The sequence below is a fragment of the Leptonychotes weddellii genome, chromosome 5, assembly GCF_054177405.1.
Source record: "Leptonychotes weddellii isolate Sample4059 chromosome 5, ASM5417740v2, whole genome shotgun sequence".
NCBI lineage: Eukaryota > Metazoa > Chordata > Mammalia > Carnivora > Phocidae > Leptonychotes > Leptonychotes weddellii.
Window position 1 is genome coordinate 55,965,843 of NC_138373.1, and position 22,662 is coordinate 55,988,504.

Genomic DNA, 22,662 nt, shown 5'->3' on the forward strand with positions numbered 1-22,662 from the left:
GCCTTCTTTACAAGATAAAACAGGGAGCTTCACTCTCTCCCATTTACACCAGGGCTTGAAGGAAGAAAGGGTCCCTTTGTTTTTTCTCCCCTTGATCTGTAGTCGCGATTAAAGCCCTATCTGAGGGGCGCCTGAGTGGCTCAGTCATTAAGCACCCGGCTTCAGCTCAGGTCATGGTCTCAGGGTCCTGGGATCGAGCCCCACGTCGGGCTCCCTGCTCAGCGGGAAGCCTGCTTCTCCCTCTCCCACTCCCCCTGCTCATGTTCCCTCTCTCGCTATGTCTCTCTCTCTGTCGAATAAATAAATAAAATCTTTTAAAAAACTAAAAAATAATAAAAACAAAGCCCGATTTGAGTTTAAATCTTGGATCCAGACTTCATAGTGTGGATTCAGGGAAGTTACTTACTCTCCCTGGGCCTCAGTTTTCTTGCTGTTTCTTCCTGGTGTTAGGAGGACGAACTCAGATAGCATAGCAGAAGCACAAAGTGCTGTTAGTTCTTCTTCTTAACTATTATTTTTATTTAAAAAGAGGCTATGGCTTTCTTAGGGGATCCTTACAAAGTTTCAGGTACCTCATGCTACCAGCTTTGTTTGCCTGCCCCTCATGACCCCCCCCACCCCACTTCCATAGGGGCTGCTGTAGACTTAGATAGGATTGAAGATCATGCCCTGGAGAGCCCAGAGCCCCTTCATCGTATCCAGCTTGGTTATGTACCAAGTGTTTCTCTGGGGCTCATGACAGCATCTCTTTCCCTGGCTTCTGGCCCTGATCTTATCTCTAGGTGCTTAGTGAACAATTCTTGGATGTCTCAAACTCACCCTGAATTCAACACGTCATAGACCCATTTCAGCACATTCTCCCTCACAAAACTACTCTTCCTCCTGTTTCCTACCTCCATTCTCTCCCACCTCCAGCATCATTTTTCCTTCTCTCCTTTTTGTTTAAATATAAGTCGTCAAAAACAGGTGTCTCAGCAACCATCACCCATCACCTTTGTTTTCAACTCTTTGTAAAGTTGAGACTGATTTACAGTTATTTATCACTATCAGTTGAATGTTTTCTCCCCGCTAGGCGGCCCCATGAAGTTTGGGTCATGTCTGGTTTCTCATGACAGTATCCCTAGGACCTAGCACAACCTCTGATAATTGTTGGCACACAACAACTAGCAACTGACTGTTGAACTGTTCTCCATGCCACTTGTGGGTGGTTGTAGGTTTTTTTTTGCCCCAGTCCCATCCCATCATTCCTAATGACACCTTCTCTACTGAAATTATCAAAGCCTCTCACTTGGACCTTTGAAAGACCCTCTTGTAAGAACAATCAGGTCATTGAACACAGATGAGTTTGAATTCCAGTTCTGCAACTTTCTAGCTGTTTAGAATTGGGAAATTTTTTTGGTTTTCCTAGTTCTAGTATGGAAATGATAAGACGTACCCATAGGGTTGGAGGATTAAATGAAATAATATGTTTGAAGGGCTTTGGAAGTGTCTGGCACATAGTAAATTCTCAATGCATGTTGCCTAGAGGGAAATGTGAAATGAGGGGCATAAAAGACAAATTTCTCCCTAATTTTCAATATGTATAAAATTACCTGCTCTGGAACTCTATTTCCTTCAAATATCCTTTAAATCTAATATCTAAATTTCATTCCCTCAGGACCTTACTCTCTCCGTTTGAAACTAACAGCTAATCTGATAAACCAATATATGCTAAAGGCTGGTCTCTTAGGAGCTTAAAGTGTTATCTCTCCGGTAATGTTTTTTAACTTAACAGAGCCTCTAAAAAAAAAAAAAAAAAAACCCCAAATTATTTTAAATATGAGACATTTAAGCACATGGCAGGCAGGCTGGTGGTTTCTGGCCTGCCAGTGTCCCCACCCAGTGTCTTCTTTTTTCTTCCCATAGCTCTGCCTCTTGCCTCCCTCCATCATGCTCAGCTTCATAAAAAGTTGCAAAAATAAGCCTATACTGGAGATCAAATGATTTGGAGGGTTCTTGTCTGACACTTTGAGACTCTGAATGGGTCCTTTTGCCAGTTTGACTTGAACCCTAAATGTTCTGTCTTGCTGCTCTCCTAGTACTATTGTTCTTCTAGAAATAAAGGCTGTGTTTCTCTTTCTAATCTTGCACCATTGCCCCAAATCCTAGATACTCTGCTGGGTTCCTGCTCTGCTGTGATAGATTTCCCTCAATGCTAATTCTCTCTGCTTGTCTGATTCTAAATGCCTTTGCTTTGGAATTACATGTGGTCCTTTCTGCTTGTCCTCCTCTGTTGCCACCATGTCAACTACACAGAATACTTCATGCTTTATGTCCGGTCCCCTAGGTTCTGGATGCCAAACACTTTTTACTTGACTGACTTCTCTTCTGGAACCTGTTCTTGTTGTTGTTCTCGTTTTTCTTCTTCTTTCTTTCTTTCTTTCTTTTTTTTTTTTTTTGAGAGAGAGAGTGAGAGTGGGGGAGGGACAGAGAGAGAGAGTCTCACGCAGACTTCCCGCTCTGCTTGGAACCCCACGTGGGGTCGATCTCACGACCCTGAGATGATGACCTGAGCCAAAATCAAGAGTCAGATGCTCAACCGACAGAGGCACCAAGGTGTCCCTGGAACCTGCTTTTATAGTGTGTGGCTAACCCAAGAAATCATGTCTAGAAACAGCTCCAGTCAATCTTCACCCAATGGATTTAACTGGATCTTTCTTAGCTATGATCCTAAGATAAGAGATGTAGTACAGGCCAGCCTTTTTGCTACTAATCTAATCATTTTATGCAGAGAGTTCTTTCTTCTTTATGAGAGCTAACATCTTCAACTCCTCGAGTTAGACATATCTAGAGAGACATTTAAAAGCACTTTGAATAGTAAACAAAACAAAATACAAATAAAAACAAGAACACAATCATGAAAACTTCACATTGACTTATAATTAACCCTAGATTCTCATATTACATGTGTTACTATATTAATGTATTATATATTTAATATAATCACAGAAGTTGTTGCTTATCAGAAATGAAAGAGCTGTACTCATGACAATATTTGTGAATCCTAGTCACATGGCCTCCATCTTGAGGTCTGTTGCAAAATAATCTGTAAAGTTCTCGAAATGGTAACCTAAATTTTACTTAATGTGGAAGACAAATATGCAATAGCGCATTTACCATGAGATGTGACAGATTTATGTAATTATAACCTCAAAGTTATACATAATTATAATTTCCAAAAGATTTGGGGTGATTGGGGTCTGCTTTTGGAAGCAAGGCCTCTGTGACAACAGAGGATTAGTGGCATATAGGTCATCTTGTCACATTTGGACGTTATCTGGAATGCTTCAGGCATTTTCTTGCCAACTCAGTATTATAAATTGTGTTTAAAATCTTAGGCCATGGAACCCACATCTTTGGCAAATGTGCAAATATTTAATGAGATTTCTATAATAAATGTATTTTGTTTTCCAAGCAACTTATCAACAAAGGGAGAGTTATATATAACTCAAAAGAGGGAAGTTATTTCTCTTTTTAGTGTCAGGAAGCATGACTTAAATGATGAAAAGGACAGTCAGAGAGCCCCTGCTTCCTCTGTAGTGTAGTAAGTGACACTAGGTTTGCCCTCCCTTGGAAACAACTGGAAAACCTGACAAAGGTTTTTAGACATTGGTTGACAGACAGCGCATGGTTGGGATACCTGAGACAAAGTAAACAAGTCATATGAGCCCTTAATTGCCCCAGATTTCTGTCAAGAAGTACCTCAGGACTGTGTCATAAGGAGGGAATGCAAGCAGAATAGGACTCCCTGAGTTGCACTGGCGGAGGCTGTGAGGTTCATGAAGGCTCATGCAGCTAATTTTCCAGAAAGAGTACTGGAAAAGAGGGAGCTACACAGAAATATGTCTCTTTGGGCTGAAATTTCATGAAGCAGAGCAAAGAACTACCAGGGAGATGTAAACTGAAGATTTCCAAACAGTTGAGTCCTGACTAGCCAGTGACAAACCTCCTTGAATGGCCAGGGTACACTAAGCCTTATTAGCAGGGCTAACCTAGACCTGCAGTAAAGCTATTCTAGAGCTTCTCCAACATCATTCTGTGTCTAGTCAAAAACCTGCATAAAATTTTTTTATTAAAAAGCCAGCATTCCTTGCAGTTAGATTTGGTTATGTGTCAGGTCTAGGCAGCTGTAGTCTAAGTGAAAACCACTCTGAGTGGTTTCTGAGAAAGTTCTTTAGAAGGAGTCAACTCATCTGGCTTATGTCTTTTTCACTCTTGCTCATCCCCTTCTTGCTCACTGGAACCCAAAAGTGATATGGAGCCTCACAGAAAAGGGATGGAGAGCAGCCATCTTGAAATGTAAAGGAATCAGCTTGAGAATTAAGACACTCACTGAGGTTAGCTCAGAGGAAATCTAGAGAGTGCCCGTTTTCTCTTGAAGGTATCTTTGGACCACCATACTGGTCCCCAACTGCCTACAGAGGTTCCTGCTTAAGAAAATTGTTGAGAAAAATAAAATCCATGATTTTGAAAACTCCTGCTTAAACTAGTTTTCTGTTTTTTGAAACACTTAAATATCTCCTAAGTCTCTTTTTGGAGACTTTTTATAGCTACTCTCAGATGCTTATTCCTTTAGATAAAATCTACATTAAAAAAATTCTCAGGAAATCATCTTATTTAGATTTTGATTAGAATCTCCCTCATTTAGATTGCCATGGGCCGTTTAACTTAGGCTGTGACCCAGACTGCCTGGCTTACTTTAAACCCAGAGTATGCCAATTAGTAGCTATATGACTACGGGCAAGTTATTACTCTTCTGGGTATCAGTTTTTCATTAGTAAAATGAGGAATATTATAGCATCAACTTCTCAGGGTTGCCATGAGTTGATATGTCTAAAGCATTTAGAATATAATCAGGCACAGAGAAAGTGCTTGCTTAAGTATTAACTATTATTATTTTCTTATTTTTAATTTTAATTAATTTTTTTATATTTATTTAATTCAGGGAGAGAGAGAGAGAGAATGTGAGAAGGGGGAGTGCCAGAGGGAGAGGGAGAGAGAGAGAATCCTCAAGCAGACTCCCTGCTGAATGTGGAGCCCAATGCGGGCTTGATCCCAGGACCCTGAGATCATGACCTGAGCCAAAATCAAGAATCAGATGCTTAACTGACCGAGCCACCCAGGCGCCCTTAGCTATTATTATTTTAAATAGATGTATTTGGAAAGTATTGGCTCTGAGATATTGAACCTTATTACCCAGAAACAACTACACTTTTTATTATATTCAGATTTCCTTTTGCAATATTCTAGAGTTCTAAACCTTTTATTAAAGACTTAGCTTTTACTTTTTTAGACAATTTCTAATTTCAGTGCAAGTGATTATATTTCAATGAACACATATTTGTTCTTCCCATCCACAAATCAAATCCTTCTTGGATATAAAAAGATAACAATGTATGCTAAATTGAATAATTCTGTTACCCCATTTCAATAAAATTCAAGATGCAATTGTATTTTGAGGAAAAAGAGAACATTATAAAATAATCAATAATCAATTTTTCAGTTTTGTTAGTTTGAGATACTTTTAGCAATCTCAGTGATTTACATTTTACAATGATTTTCTTATATAACACAAAGTATAATTTTCTAGAAAGAAATGTAATGAAGAAAGAAGAGTGAGTCCCAATAAAATTGGTTACATTGGCTGCTTTCATTTCCAATAAACAAATATAATTTCAAATTGAAACATACATGTGTACCAAGGAAAAATACTATTAATAAAGAGTGTATGCAAATGTCAAAGCCATGCAGAATTTGTAGTTTTGGAAATACACTCCAAAATCCAAATGTCATAAATACTCAAGTGACCTTTGTGTTCCAAACAGAGACCAAATGGCCAAATCTGGCTTGTGTTACCATAGAGACACATTTTGATGGAAGGACTTCTGATGAGGTTGAACAGCATGGATGATTAGGGGCAGTGTTGTGATAAACGGTAATATGTGTCAGTGTGGCACCCTCTGCAAGAGATTAAGACATATGTGCTAGATGGATAGCATTGTTTAAGGAAATATCGTATCAGCTAATGTCTATAAGTGATAAGCAAGTCAAAAATTTTTTAAATATTCTCTTTGGGGCTCTTAATACACAAATGTAGGGTATGAGAAAGACAATTTTAAGGATGAGTTAATCACAAGAATAATTTTTTTAAATTTTATTTTATTATGCTATGTTAATCATCATACATTACATCATTAGTTTTTGATGTAGTGTTCCATGATTCATTGTTTGCGTATAACATCCAGTGCTCTATTCAATACGTGCCCTCTTTAATACTCATCACCAGGCTGGGCGCCTGGGTGGCTCAGTTGGTTAAGCGACTGCCTTCGGCTCAGGTCATGATCCTGGAGTCCCTGGATCAAGTCCCGCGTCGGGCTCCCTGCTCGGCGGGGAGCCTGCTTCTGCCTCTGACCCTCCCCCCTCTCATGTGCTCTCTCTCTCTCATTCTCTCTGTCTCAAATAAATAAATAAATAAATCTTAAAAAAAAAAATTAAAAAAAAATACTCATCACCAGGCTAACCCATCCCCCCACTCCCTCCCCTCTAGAACTCTCAGTTTGTTTCTTGGAGTCCACAGTCTCTCATGGTTCATCTCCCCCTCCGATTCCCCCCCTTCATTTTTCCCTTCTTACTTTTTTGTTGGGCCTCTCAACAAATACTGTTTGATGTTCTAAGGAACACTACATAATCAAGTTCAAAAAAAGATATCATAGAACAGTCAGCCCAAGCACAGTGTAAAGATGAACTTTCTTTAATTGGTGGAAACTGGCTACAAATTCAGATTAATTCAATTTCAGTCACAGATAATGGTCCCTTCTATGTGGAAAGCATTATTATGTGCAATGGAAACACAAAGATAAGAGACACTGAGCCTGGGTGGCTCAGTCGTTAAGCATCTGCCTTCGGCTCAGGTCATGACCCCAGGGTTCTGGGATCAAGCCCCACATCGGGCTCCCTGCTCAGCTGGGAACCCTGCTTCTCCCCCTCCCACTCTCCCTGCTTGTGTTCCCTCTCTCGCTGTCTCTCTCTCTGTCAAATAAATGAATAAAATCTTTAAAAACAAAACAAAACAAAAAAAGATAAGAGACACTGTACTTGGTGTGAAGGAGAAATAAGTTCACAGATAATAAATTATGCTGTATCCTATAACTTATTTATAACAGAGATTCATATTAAGGACCATAAAGACTCACTGTAAAAGAATATTAACATTTGGACATGGAGATCAGGGATGTCTTCAAGGAACAGAATGTCCTCGAGTTGAGCAAAGAACTGTCTAGCAAGAGTCTCACTAGAATAGGCAAGGCTTGAAGGAAGAAAAACAAAAGATAAAAACCCATAAGGGTTATTCAGTGAATGCATACCCAGGGTATCACAGGGGACACAGTCAGAGAGAAATGAGAATGGGTAAAATGGCAGACTAAGTGCCTATGCCTTCCCTCAGTTGCAACAATTATCTATGTAAACATTATGTTAAAAGAGAAAAAAATCCATAATAGTATAGGAAAACAAGAAGATTCCAATCAATGCACCAGTAATTTTGAAGAATCTTTGATATATATCAATCAGGATCAGGTCTATAGAGAAATATAAGTGGGGGGCATCTCAGCTCATCAAATATGCTGTCTAGACGGGATAAGTCAAAAGCACTAAAACCCTAAAGGCAAAAAGCAGGGAACAGAAGTGGACCTTATGGTAGTTTTCAGGGTAATTCCTGGAGAATTGCATCTTGAGCTGTAAGATAATTTGACCTTCCCTCCTTCTACAAAACCATGGACAACAGAGCTTTTTGTCCACAAAGGAAAGCATCAGGGTGGGTGCTGAGCTCCAGGGATAGACAGGATGTCAGAGAGATACCAATGAATGGGAGTGACAGGGAGGCTTCCCTCTCAGACAACAAGCTACACAGGTTGGAGGGAGGTGAAAGTGTTTAAATGTTCTTGCTTTACATGAAGATGACAAGAATATTCTAAATCTAGAAAATAAAATGCATGTTAGGAAAATATGTATGTAAGAAATGAAAGGCTTTAGGATGAACAATTTCCCAACAAAATAGGAAAATATGGAACAAATAATCATCCATTAATCTAACAAAAGACAAAAGGAAACAAAAAGAACCCCCCCAAAAGAAAGAAAGAAAAAAATAATAACCAGTAAGTACAGAAAAGTAATACAATGACATTATTAAGTCCAGGAACATCATTAATAACAGCATTATGAATTAATTGGTTAAGTTTTCCTAATAAAACACAGAGAGGTTCAGTATGTAATCTGAGTTCAGTTATAGGTTGTTTTCAAGAAGCACTCCTGAAAATATGACAGAACAAGGTATAAATCAAAGGGATGGATAAGATATATTAGATAAGCATTAACAAAAATAAAGGGCAAGAGTAGTAATAGCAGCACCACACAAGATAGAATTCAATGTAAGATGTATTATATGGGACAAAAATTGATTCTCTAATGGGAGAGAAATCAATCAAGAATATATCTACTATAAATATGTAATTAACCACACATCATTAAGTTAAATGAAGCAACAAATAATAGAGATTAAAAGCGTGATATACCCACAACTATTGTGGGAAACTCAATACATCTCTTGAACTCCCTCTCCCACTCCCCCTGCTTGTGTTCCTGCTCTTGCTCTCTCTCTCTGTCAAATAAATAAATAAAATCTTTAAAAAAAAATACATCTCATGAACTAATAAATCAAAGAGAAAAAAAATTAGGTATGGATGTATAGAATTTGAATAGCACAATTAACAAGTTTGATCTTTTGGATTTAAATAGACTTTTGGCCCAATGCATAATAGTTTTTTAAGCCTATGTAGAATGTTAAAAAGTAGGTTAAATTAAACCATAAACAAAATTGCAATAAATTCTTAAAAACACAGATTCTAGGGGCGCCTGGGTGGCTCAGTAGGTTAAACGTTCAACTCTTGACTTCAGCTCAGGTCATGATCTCAGGGTCATGAGATGAAGCCCCATGTCAGGCTCCACATTGGAGCCTGCTTGAGATACTCTCTCTCCCTTCCCCTCTGCCCCTCCCCCACCCCACTTGCATGCTCTCTCTCTTTCTCTCTCCCTCTCTCTAAAAAAAAACAAAAACAAAAAAACACAGATTCTACAGACCAGTCACTGGTGAGAATGCAGTGCTATTAATAACAAAAAGATAACTATTAGGCTCAAGAGGAAAACAAAGTAAAAATTATAAACTAGAAACAAGGAAATGAATAAAGATGAGGATATTACACAACAACTCTTGAGATAAGTATAAAATAGCAGAATTCAATGAGATGGAGGACAAATTCAGTATCAGTATACTTAACTTAAAAATAGATAATATTTTGGAAAGCCTAATAAGATAATCATGCCTGATATATCTGATCAAGAACAAAAGGATAGTAAACAATTTAGTTCATTGTAGTTTTAGTAGAATGACTTCAAGAGTTCTTAACATACAAAACTATGGAAAATTTCTCAGCTAGTGAGTACAGATACTAATACTGATCAATAATAGATCAAAGATTCATTTGAAAAGAAGGAAGGAAAAAAATGATAGTTTACTTAAATTATGTGGCCCTTTAACATCATATGTAAAATAATAGCAAATAAAACCAGCAGTACATTAAAAGAATCACGCCAAGCAGGATTTGTATCAGAAATGAAAAGATGCTATAGACTTAATTTAACTCCTTTGAAAATTCCAGCAGGTTTTTGTGGGTTTGTTTTTGTTTTAGAGATTGACAGTCTTAACATCTATATGAAAATACCTAGATTGGCCAAAAAAAAACAAAAAAAACTTCTAAAAAGAAGAATAAAACTAGAGAGCTTTCACTTTCTGATTTTGAAACTTACCATAGAGCTACAGCTATCATGAAAGCATGGAACTGGCAATAAGAATAGACATAGAAACTACAAAATGATGGAACAGACCCAAGAAAGAAATCCTTATATTCTACACAACTGATTTAAGAAAGGTGTTAGGGTAATTTACTGAGGAAAGGAGTCTGTTCAACAAATGGCGCTAGGAGAACTGGATATCCACATCCAAAAAGATGAACTTAGACCCTTACCTCACACCTCACACTGGTTAACACAAAGTTATCTTAAAATGGATCATAGCCTTAAATGTAAGACCTAAAATAATATAACTTTTAGAAATACAAGGATGGAAAAACCTACATCAAATTAGACAGTAGACAAATTAAAAGAAGATGTGATCATCCCAAAAGATGCAAAAAAAAAAAAAATCATTTGCTAGATTTCAACACTCATTCTGAATCAAAAGTTTCAATAAGCTAGGAATAGGAGGAAGCTTCCAAACCTTGAAAAATAGAAATCTGTCTAAAACCCATAACTCCTTTGTCATCATTAAGTTGAAACATTAAAAGAATTTACCCAAAAGGCAGGAAAAATTCAAGCATGCCTTTCATCACCTTTACAACCAACATTTTACTGAAATTCCTAGTCTGCTGCAAGAAGGCAAGAAAAAGAAATGCAGAAGAAATATGAAAGGGAGAGAGAAATCTGTCATTATTTGCATAGTTTTTGGATTGTCTATCTATAAAATACAAGTAAATAAAAATAATTACATGGGATATTATTCAGCCATAAAAGAGTGAAATCTTGCCATTTGCAACAACATGATAGATCTCCAGGGTATAATGCTAAGTGAAATAAGTCAGTAAGAGAAAGACAAATACCATATGATTTCCCTCATATATGGAATTTAAGAAACAAAACAAATGAGCAAAGGAAAAAAGAGAGGGAGACAAACCAAGGAACAGACTCTTAACTATGGAGAACAAACTGATGGTTACCAGAGGGGAGGTGGGTGGGCGGATGGGTGAAGTAGGTGATGGGGATTAAAGAGTGCACTTATGATGAAAAATAAAATAATAAAAAAATACTCAACAAATTATACCACTTTAGTTTTAAAATAAAAATAATTATGTATCATAAAAACAGTTTAGTCAGATAACCAGATAGGATACCAACATTAAAAATCTGTCACTAAAAATATATTAATACTATCGACTTGGAAAATGTAATGGAAATGCTTCATTCACAGTATCAGGTAGTAACATAAACTATCTAATAAGCTGAACAAGAAGTGTGCAAGTCTTCTTTAATCTTCCTTCCTTCCTTCCCTCCTTCCTTCCTTCCTTCCTTCCTTCCTTCCTTTCTTCCTTCCTTCCCTCCTTCCCTCCTTCCCTCCTTCCTTCCTTCCTTCCTTTCTTCCTTCCTTCCTTCCCTTCTTCCTTCCTTCCCTCCTTCCTTCCTTCCTTCCCTCCCTCCCTCCTTCCTTCCTTCCTTCCTTCCTTCCTTCCTTCCTTCCTTCCCTCCTTCCTTCCTTCCCTCCTTCCTTCCTTCCCTCCTTCCTTCCTTCCTGCCTTCCCTCCTGCCCTCCCTCCCTCCCACCATTCATTCATTCTTTCATTGACTTGAGTACCTACTATGTACGAGAAATTGCCCTTCCACACCTAGGTACTTATCCAACAGAAGGTTATACACATAACACCAAAAGGCATGTTCAAGATATTTTAAAGTAGCCTTGATCATAATCCAAAAATGAAACAAACATTGATTGTAGAAAGCACAGATAAATCAGATACATTTAAAGAATAGGACTTAGACGGCAATGAGAATGAACTCACAACTGCTATATGCAGGAACAGAGATGAATATCTCAAGCATAATGTTGAGCAAAAAAGTCAAACACAAAGGAATGTTTACTTTCAGGATTCCATTTTATAAAGTTCAAAACAGGCAACACTGATACTAACAGAATTCAGGGGAGTGGTTTGCTTTGGGTTGAGGAAGTTCTCAGGACAGGGAGCAAAGGAGTCCCAGGGGGGCTGGTGGTGTCTTTCTTTTCTTTCTTTCTTTTTTAAAATTTATTTATTTACTTTAGAGAGAGAGCGAGCCTGAGCAGGAGGGGCAAAGGGGGAGAGAGAATCCCAAGTAGACTCCACGCCGAGCAGAGCCTGACGTGGGGCTTGATCTCATGATCCTGAGATCACAACCCAAGCCGAAACCAAGAGTCGGATTCTTAACAACTGAGCCACCCAAAAGCCCCTGGTGGTGTCTGTTTCTTGATCAAGGTGGCAGTTACACAGTTTCATTCAAACTTTGTGGAAATTCATTGAGCTGTATACTTATGGTGTGAGCATTTCTCTCTCTTTTTTTTATTGTGGTAAAATGACATAAAATTTACCATCTTAATTATTTTTAAGTGTACAGTTCAGTGGTATTAAATACATTCACATTGTTGTGCAACCATCATCACCCCATCCAAATCCCATAACTCTCTTTGTCTTGTCAAAGTGAAATTTGTATGCATTAAACAGTAACTCCCCATTCTCTCATCCCCCCAACCCCTGACAACCACCATTCTACTTTCTGCCTTTATGCTTTCGACTATTCTAAGTGCCTCATGTGAGTGGAATCATACAGTATTTGTCTTTTGTGGCTGGGCTCATTTCATGTAGCATATTGTCCTCAAGGTTCATCCATGTTGTAGAAATTTCCTTTCTAAGGCTGAATACTAGTCCACTGTATACCACAATTTGCTTATCCATTCATCTGTGGATGGACACTGTTTGCTTCCATGTTTTAGCTATTGGGTGCACAAATATCTCTTCAACACCCTGCTTTCAATTCTTTGGGGTAGAAACCTAGAAGTGGAATTGTTGGATCACATGGTAATTCTATTTTTAATTTTTTAGGAACCTCCATATTATTTCCCACAGGAGCAATACCATTTTGCATCCTCACCAACAGTGCACAATGATTCCAGTTTCTTCACAGCCTTGCCAACACTTATTGTTTCTGATATATATATATATTTTTGGATAGCAGCCATTCTACTGAGTAGTGAAGTGGCAGTTTGCGCATTTAAAAAAAATATTTTATTTATTTACTTGACAGAGAGAGCGCACAAGCAGGGGGAGCGGCAGGCAGAGGGAGAAGCAGGCTCCTCGCAGAGCAGGGAGCCCGATGCGGGACTCCATCCCAGGACCCTGGGATCTTGACCTGAGCCGAAGGCAGACGCTTAACCGACTGAGCCACCCAGGCGCCCCTGTTTGTGCATTTTTATGTATATGTGTTATACAGCAATAAAAAGTTACTTTAAAGAAGTGAGTGGGTGTTGAGGAAGTAAAGATAAGAGCTTAGTTCATACTAATTTTTCAAGTAGTTTAACAGCAGCAGAAAGAAGACAAATACCAGTAAATGGAAACATGAAAAAAGGGAGAAGAAAACTTTGTTTCGGCACAGAATAGACCGGAGGCAATTTGTAGACAAAAGGGAAAAAGCTGAAGGCTGTCTGGGCACAGCTGGAGGGAAGGAATCTGGAACAGAGAGGAGTTATCCTTGGAAAAGATGAACAAAGGGATATAGAGAAGTTGACAGTTCACGAAAACATTGAGATGGAGATTTTATATGAAAGAACCCTTAATCTTCTTAGCAAGGCTGGAGGCTGAGGATGTTGGTAAGCTGTTCCTACCTTACTGTTGAAGGAAAGAAGCTCTTTGATAAAACTGAAAGTTCAGATATAATGGTGTAAGATATGATGACTGCTTCTAAAGGACAGCTTGCATTTAATTTTTTGAAATAAAAATCAGTTTTGAGACATATTTGAACTGACTACGTTCATATTTTAAATAAAATCTAGGAAGGGAACATTGAGTGACTTGTATCATAATTATATAAGAAAAGTCTGTCTTTATGATATGGGTTTTATAAGCAGTAAAAATAGGGGGTTGACTTTATATCACGGAGTACCCAATAGAAGTTTGATGAAGGTTGAAAAATAAAGGAACACTGGGAGTTGCACACTTCTAGGAGCCAAATTATTGAGGAGTTGCAATGCCCACTGACAATGCCCTAGACAGCTGTATGCTCAGGTGAGAGCGGTCCCCAAGACAGCACGAGCAGCTCAGCCACCAATATGGTCCTACTCTCTCCAGTGAGCTCACCTGGTACCCTAGACAATGCCCTAGACAGCTGTATGCTCAGGTGAGAGCGGTCCCCAGGACAGCATGAGCAGCTCAGCCACCAATATGGTCCTACTTTCTCCAGTGAGCTCACCTGGTACCGCACCCTTGCAGCCAGGTCTGATGGCCCGGATGGCAACGATTCCAGGTGTAGGTTCTGTCCTGCCATCCCTGGGGCCTACAGTAGAGGAATAAAAGCTGAGCCCTCAAGGTTTGACATCCTGACTAGAAGCTGGAGGAAGCCCCTTAGACATACCAAGAGCAGTTTGGTCCTGGCTACCATGAGATGAGAGATTTTGGAGTGAGCCCAGATCCCGAGTGACCTTGAGCTTTGGGAGGGTTTCAATGAGGTGCTGAAGCAGGGCAGGTTTGCAGATGGGTTAACCTAACAAAGAAGTTTAAATTGAATAAAAAAGAGGGGTGCCTGGGTGGCTCAGTTGGTTAAGCCTCCGACTTTTGATTTCAGGGTCATGGGATTGAGCCCTGGTTCGGGCTCCATGCTGGGTGTGGAGCCTGCTTAAGATTCTCTCCTTCTCCCTCTGCCCAAACCCCCAAAGCCCTGGGCTCTCTATTTCTCTCCGGGGGGGGGGGGCCCCCCAGGAAGGAAAATGGCAGGGGATGCTCTTCCTGTAGAGGAGTTAACTGAGGCCATGTGGAATTTGGGGCTGGGCAAATGTTTGTGTGGCCCCTTACATGAATTTTTGTGATGTTAATTGTGAATTAGTGAGAATAGTGATTTTCTAAAAAGAGAATAAAGAAAATACATACTCTATGAAATAGGGATTATTCTAAAAAATAAGTTGTATGCAATTACTAGTACAGAATCTCTAATTCCTGGTGAGTGACCAGATATTTTGCTATTTGAAGTAACAGAAAGTAGAAGCTCTTATAGGAACAGCTGGACCATGTAGGAAACTATATTTTATTTAATGTTACTTATCCTAACTATTGGCTTCTCTTACAGAGTCTTCTTAATATTGTTCTTGATTTGTAGTGTATTGACATCAACTAATATGGTGCAACATGCACTTAAAAGGAAACAATTCAAAAGTCAGTGAACTTAAGATCATACCAGAAATTTCAATCAAAAAAATTTAATCATTTCATCAAGCATCATTTACTGAGCTCTATGTTGGGGGCTATGAGAAATCAAAAAGAGTTACTCTCCACAACTTGTCAGAATTGCACATATTAACAAGGGATATAAAACGCACACTTGCATGTTCATTCATTCATTCATTTACTCATTCATATACGCAGCAAGTCACTCAGCAAACACTTTGTTGGAAAAATCCTCCTTGCTATTGGAGAGCTGATGATGAGTATGACACAGCCCCTATCCTTGAAAAATTTACAGTTCAGAGCAGGAAGCAAACACATAAATAATTATGTAAATATCCAAAGGGATATACGGTTGTGCCTGAAGTGTTAAAAACCAACCAAAAAGCAATAGCAAGTATGAATCTTCTATTTTAACAATATGCTAGCTCAATATTCCCGGACAGAGGGCCTCTATGAAGCAGAGTGGTCCTACAGGACAAAAAGAATGTTCTGAGAAATTGCTGGTTAGAACCTCAGCTCTGCACTTTCGACTGGATGATCTTGAAGAAGACGTTTGACTCATCACATCCCAGCTTCCTTGCCTATAATTTGAGAATGGTAATTCCTTTCTCACTGGTCTGTTATAAAGTTAAATGAGATAAGGCATATGTGGCCCAGATGTCCCAGTCCTGTGAATACAGGATAAGGTCACATTTGCTTTAATATTTCCATTAAATGACTCTGAATCTCCAGAAGTCCTTTCAGACAGCAAGTCTCATCTCCTAGGACCTAAGCTCAGGATCTTTACTCTGCAGTGTCCAAGAATCCAGGTTGCCTTCTCAGCTGTAAAGATTAGTCTCATGATTCTCAGCTCTCCTGTGAGTCAGAACAAAGCCTCTAGGCAGGGCAGAGGTTTAGGGATATCTTCCCAATGTCCTAGACAGAGAACCAGACCTGGGGCCTTTTAAATTTTTGTTAATAGGAAGATGGAAGCCCAAGCAAGTTGGGCCACTGGCTCAAGATCCTATACCTAGATTTTGGTGTTTGGGGACCTAAAACCTCAAGCTTGGGGCTCTCCTTCATAATGAAATAAGGCAAAAAAGGTTAACAGAAAAGGAAGAAGAGGTTTTGAGGGTTACAGGATAGTGTGATGGTGGTGAGTATTTTTGTTTTGTTTTCCTAAATCAAAATGTACCAGATGAGTTTAACAATCTCTCTGTGATCCAGGAATATCCAATGAGAATAGAATATGAATTGGTTGAGACCGTATGTTCAAAGTCTCTCAGTGCTGCCATTGCTTATAGAAGATGAAAATAAAAAGCAGCAAATATGCATTTTCTAGAAATATATACATATCATCTCAATAACATTTCATTTCTTTCTGGTGTGATTTTGGTAAATATTTATACAGTGTTTTACTTGTTTCTCTATGAACTGGATTATATGATACTAGGTTTGTGTTACACAGTAGTGAAACAATAAAAACAAAAAACAAAAAACAAAAAACAAAAAACTGCAACCATTTCATTCAGCCCTAATTTTAACCCCATTTGTTTTTCTTATAAATGTTCCAGTGCTTTTTCTGCTTCTCTCTCCTAAACCTATACTCTCAGTAGTCCCTAGAGTCTTTCAGCCTAGTTAGATGACTTGATGTAGAGATAACTTTTTTCTTTTGTCTCTATGCTAGTGACCCACCAGGCCAGGATAAATTAAATATTTAGTTTTTATTTAAAAAATACTTTAAGATTTTAAGTGATGAACACTATTGATAATAATGAACCATCATTAGTCTGCTCAGCCCCCCTGAACTCCTCTCCCCTTATTCTCGACAGATGACCTTGATTTCTGCTTTCCTGAAAAACACATGTGGGTGCCATCAGTGGAGATTTGTCCCTGTACCACCTCTCCACATAGTCCTCTCCTTCACTTAAGTGCTCTCACCCTTGTCTTTATTGACTAGGTGCCCATCATTCCCAGTCCTTGGGTCCCATCAACTAGCTCTTGAGGCTCTCCTTCCCCTTCTTCCTCTGATCTCTCCCGTTTTATGGAGATGCTTGGGAGGTAGAGTAGTAAATTCCTTGTCTAGAGAGCCCTGATCTCACATCCTAAAATATAGCAAAATGGGCTTTGATATTGAGAACACTATTGGGGGAGGACAAGGTTATTGGGGGTTTACAAGATGTTCTGTAAATCTTACCATACCGAGGGAGGCCAGGGATCTCAGAATTGGCCTCATTGGCCTTACTAGTTTTATTCTTGTCTTTCATGATAATAAAGCCAACTGACAACCTGAGAATACTGACCCTGGGTTACTCCTTCTTTCGGCTCACCCCAAACCTTAACCCCCACACAGTGGCCCTTTTCTCGATGCAGTACCTGGGGCCCTGACCAGCCTGCTGGGCTCTCCCTCTCTTCAGCCCTAAAGGAAGTTTGTTTTTCACCTTCTAGCTCCCCTGTGTGCTTATTTCCATGTGGTAGCTGAGCTGGCCTTTCTTCTGGCCTGTTCCAGACTTAGCCATCTTCTCCCACCCTTACAACTGTATCCTCTTTCTCCAAGGTTCTTCCTCTCATTCCCCATATTGTGCAGCTTATCTATTTTCTTTGCTCAGAATAGCTGAGGTATTCATGCAATTTCTGCTAATCTCCCAAGGTTAAAAAGACAAAGGAACAAAATATCCAGGAGGTGTGGGGGAGAGGAGTTGGAGAGGGGTAAAGAAGACAGTGAGAACTCAGAACAAGGTCCAGGGAGTTTGTCCTTAGAGTAGGGCCAATTCAGCCTTCTAGTTCTTTGGAGAAATTAAAAAGGATGACAAACTAGATAAACAGAATGGATTACTCTCTGAAATAGCTTTGTTTAACCTTATTTAATAATATATTTGTGATTTAAAATGATACAAGTTAGCAAAAGAAAAACATCTCAGAAAATTTAGCTATAAAAACTTAACTAAATAAATTTGAAATGCACAGAATTATATTTTACAGTGAAACCCAGGGGAATGCGCGTGAAGTGTTGTATTTTAATCAGTTTTGACCATTATCTCTGGTTCAAACAAGGCAGCTTAATAGGATGGTCATGGAAATTACTACTTTGGCCAGAGCTGTGTGTCCCTCTAAAGTAAGGAAGATGAAAGTCATTCTTCTTTCAGAATGATTTTGAGACCCAAGACAGAAACTCCTGAGAGAATGTGTCACCCAGCACCCAGCCCCCAATCCAATCCGTGTAGGCTCCAGGAAATGAATGAAAAGATTTGTAGCAAAGAGTATTAACACTCAAGCCACAACTCAATAAGAATTAGGTGTAGATAATCAGGGATTTCATGGAATTTTATATTTCCCTTTGTAATCACTCTGGTCTAGATTGTTATAATTGCTGACATTTCAGTTATCATTTTCTAGACTAATAACTTTCTCTAAAAGGCACATCCTATAGCAGGCACTTGTAATAGAAACTGTTCTTCATATATATATTTTTTCATCACATATACCTATTGCCGTTTTATTGGTTCTGGCTACATATTCTACATATTCTAATTAGTTAAAAAATAACATGTTAAACTTAACTAGTTAATTTGAAAATGTTGGTTTATGATAATTGATATAATCAGATAGTTTTTTTTTGGCAAAAACTGAAATAATATATAACCTGGGAAATGTCCCTAAAAGCAAACATTTCCTTAGTTTGTTATTCTGCTGAAAAGACTAATATTTTTTAAAGATTTTGTTTATTTATTTGAGAGAGAGAGTGAGCATGAGTTGGGGGAGGAGCGAGCATGAGTTGGGGGAGGGAGAGGAAGAGGGAGAGAATCTCCAGCAGACTCCATGCTGAGCGCAGAGCCTGATTTGGGATCAATCCCATGACCCCGAGATCACAACCCAGAGATCACAACTGAAGCCAAATCCAAGAGTCAGCCGCCCAGGAGCCCCTAAAAAGACTAATTTAAAAAAAAATGAAACTTAGATCATGTCCAAGTAACATAAGAGTTTTAACTATATTGTCTATTCTACGCTAAATTTTAATTCCTTTTTATGTGCAATCATGTGGGCAATGATAAAATTGAGATAAGAATAATGACTCATGTGAGAGGCTGAAGGCTCCTAGCCAGAGTGTTCTGTAGTGACCCATTCCTACTGGGGGACCAGATGCTGAGACCTGAGATAGTGGACAGATGTCAGAAATGTTGATTGTTCACTGGGTCACACCAAACCCACATCCATTCTGTCAATCTCGGGCATTTCACCATTAGTATTCTCCACCAGCTGTTTTGCTTTACAAGTATTAACTAGAAATGTCATTTCAACCCTGTATCTTAGAAATGCAATTTAAATAAATTAATTTTGTTCATGATTCCTATATCTGACAAAAGATTTGATGGAAAAGATAAAGTGAACATTTACTTGACATATTCCAGTTACTTTTCTTTTTTTTAAGTAGGCTCCATGCTGGGCATGGAGTCCAACATGAGACTTGAACTCACAAGCCCGAGATCCAGTCCTGAGCTTGAGATCAAGAGTCAGAGGCTTAACTAAATGGACCACAGAGGCTCCCTTATTTCTAGGTACTTTTCATAAGACATAAAGCTTCCCCCAAATCCTTGAGATGTGTATTGATATTCCCATTTTACAGTTGAGGAAAATAAAATTCAGGATAATGTGGTAGTCTGGGTCTAATTCCAGATTTATTGACTCCAAAATCTGTATCCTTTCATTTTTCCCATACTCTTTGCCAAAAGACAGAAGGTTGAAACTATTGACTGAAAGAATGTTTGGAAATGATCAAATGCATTTCAACCCTGTATCCAATTCTTCTTATTATTATCAAAGATTTAAACAACCACACAATAGTTCATAACATACCCAAATTCCAGAAGCATTATCCTCACACTGAGGATCTGAATAACAAAATTCTCCCATAAAATATTTAATGCTATTCAGCTTGCTGTGTGAGTAGTAATTCTCCTGAGAGTGGAACTGTTGTCTTGGGTGATGGATAAATTGCTATGATTTTAGGCACATGAGTACATATGGGAAGTGGGTTATGTTACTCATACTTGGAAGCCCTTCTGCCTAAAGCAACTCCCACACTTATCTCAGTAGTCAAAGGGGATTTCGATTTTGGAGTTAGAGCCAGTTAAAAACATAATTCTAGGGGCACTTGGGTGGCTCAGTTGGTTAAGCGTCCAACTCTTGATTTTGGCTCAGGTTATGATCTCAGGATCAGGAGATTGAGCCCTGTTGGGGGCGGGGGTGGGGTGCTCTGCACTGGGTATGGAGCCTGCTTAAGATTCTCTCTTCTCTCTCCCTCCCCCTCTGCACACAACTCCTCCTCCCTGTTCTCTCTCTCTCTCTAAACACACACACACACGCACACAAACACACACACACACACACACACCCCAACCATAATTCTATCTGGATAGGTAGGTGTGGTTAGTAATAAGGTATCATTAGCCATTATACTTTATCTCAAACTAGATTGCCAGATTAATGAACTTGCCATTTAGCACGCCTGTCCTAGGAAGTGGGAGCCAAGGCTTGTTGGTTTTGAGGGAAGAGAAAACAAATCAAACAAAACCAAAAACAGCAAACCAAAACATTGAGCAAGTCTGGGTAAAATTCTGCACTGGAAGAAAATTCCCGTGTGAACAGGCTCTATAAAACTCTAAGTAAGATGCCCTTCAATTCTGGATTTTATAATAAAACAATATTACAGACAGGCAAACTTCCATTTTTTAAATCAATTTGCCTACAACCGACTTTGCATAATATGTAAGTCAATCAATCCAGATTTCTTAAATTTCAAATATGGAAAAATAGACAAAGACTGTCACCAAAATTCCTGGACAATAGCCTTTCCTGGTACACTCTTACTGACAGTGTCCTCACTCACTGCAGGCCAAACTCCACACGCCCTCTAGTGTATCCCTCTGGAAATACAGCTGCTGGGTCTATGCTTATGTATTTGCTCTTCTAGAAGAGAATTTCCAGATCTGCCTGCTTAAAATCTGTTTATCCTGCATAGCCAACTTGTATTGATGTCTTTTCCAGTGTTCTTACAAACCATTATTTTACCTTGTTTATTTATCCCCAACCTATTCTCAAAAATGGCTTACGAGGATGCATAAAATATGACGAGATTGGATATGTTAAACTGTGTTCAAAGATAAAAGACAAACAAGGGTGAGGCAAAAACGATCAAGAAATACACAAAATAACAATCAACCATCCTGCCATTGATGGACTGTAGAGTTGGCTGTACATGTTTACATTAATCTGGGTAGACTAGGTTATGCTATGGTTAAAGGAATCCCCAAATCTCAGGAGCTCATAATAACTATGCTTTAGTGTCTCTTTTACGCTACACACCCACTGCTGGTGACCTGGAGTCCTGCTCCGCACTCTTGTCTCTAATTTGTAAAGTAATGGAGCAATCACGACACTCATACTGCCCTTCACTGTGGCAAAGGGAAAAAGCTTTGGAAGCTCTTGCACTAGCAATCAAATGCTTCGGTTATGTTGCTTCTACTCTCTCATTGGCCAGAAGTCCTCTCATGAGCCCACCCACAAGACAGCTGAGAAGCCTAGTGTTTCATGTGGAAGAAGAAAAGCCGGGTAGTGCTCGCTTCGGCAGCACATATACTAAAATTGGAACGATACAGAGAAGATTAGCATGGCCCCTGCGCAAGGATGACACGCAAATTCGTGAAGCGTTCCATATTTTTAAAAAAAAAAAAAGAAAAGAAAAGCCGGGTATCTGTCAGCAATCAGTGCCCACTACAATGTTCTAGTGGTCAGGGTGAAAAAGGAAATTAGGACAGCACACTGAAGTGTTCATGAGATAAAAATGAATGTAACAGCTCAGGAAAACTACAGCTATTTTTGATTCTAAAATCAGACAGGAATTTGTCCAGGATTCTTCATTAAAGAGGCAATGTATAACACAGATTACATCATCTTAACAAGGCATTTAGGGTTTTTTTTTTCTTATCAGGTACTTGTGTGGGTTTATGACATCACAACAACCCACAATTGGGATTGAAACTCAAGAAGGGTCAAATTACTGTGGTGTAGGTATCCATCTTTCTGTCAAACTCTTAATTCAGGCATGTATTTAAGCATTACACATGTAGGTTGTATGTAATCAATCAAGGAGCAAAGAGTGCTAGATTGGGTTCTCCAGAAAACTTCTGAAAAAAAAAGGCACAATAACCACAGAAGATATGTGTAGTTTACAGAGTGGCAGGGGATTATGATGGCAGAAGCCCAAGGCTCAGTCCTGAGGGCTTAGTCTTTAGGGAATTTGCTTGGTCTTTCAGGTGACCTAGTCTAACACAGAATCAATGTATCCAAGAATAGCAACTGTAAACTCCAAGTTTGCTTGACCGTCTACGTTTGCTGAATAAGAATAAAAGCAAGTAGGGGAGATAACCCTGGTGACCTTGATGCTTGTGATTTCACTGGGGACACAATAAACAGGTAACTTATACAAGGAAGATCTGTAGAACAAACCCTTTTGCATTGGATCTCCTAATACAAACACGTGAAGCAGACACAAACAAAATGGTATAATCAGCATTTGCAC

The 22,662-nt window shown here is 38.9% G+C and overlaps 1 non-coding gene across 1 annotated transcript; it reads left to right on the top strand.

Annotated features, from left to right (window-relative positions):
- The first annotated feature begins 21,695 nt into the window (after positions 1-21,695).
- LOC115942505 (U6 spliceosomal RNA) lies at positions 21,696-21,802 on the top strand. The gene has a single exon (XR_004077124.1). It is a non-coding gene; the product is annotated as a U6 spliceosomal RNA (small nuclear RNA).
- The last annotated feature ends 860 nt before the right edge of the window (positions 21,803-22,662 follow it).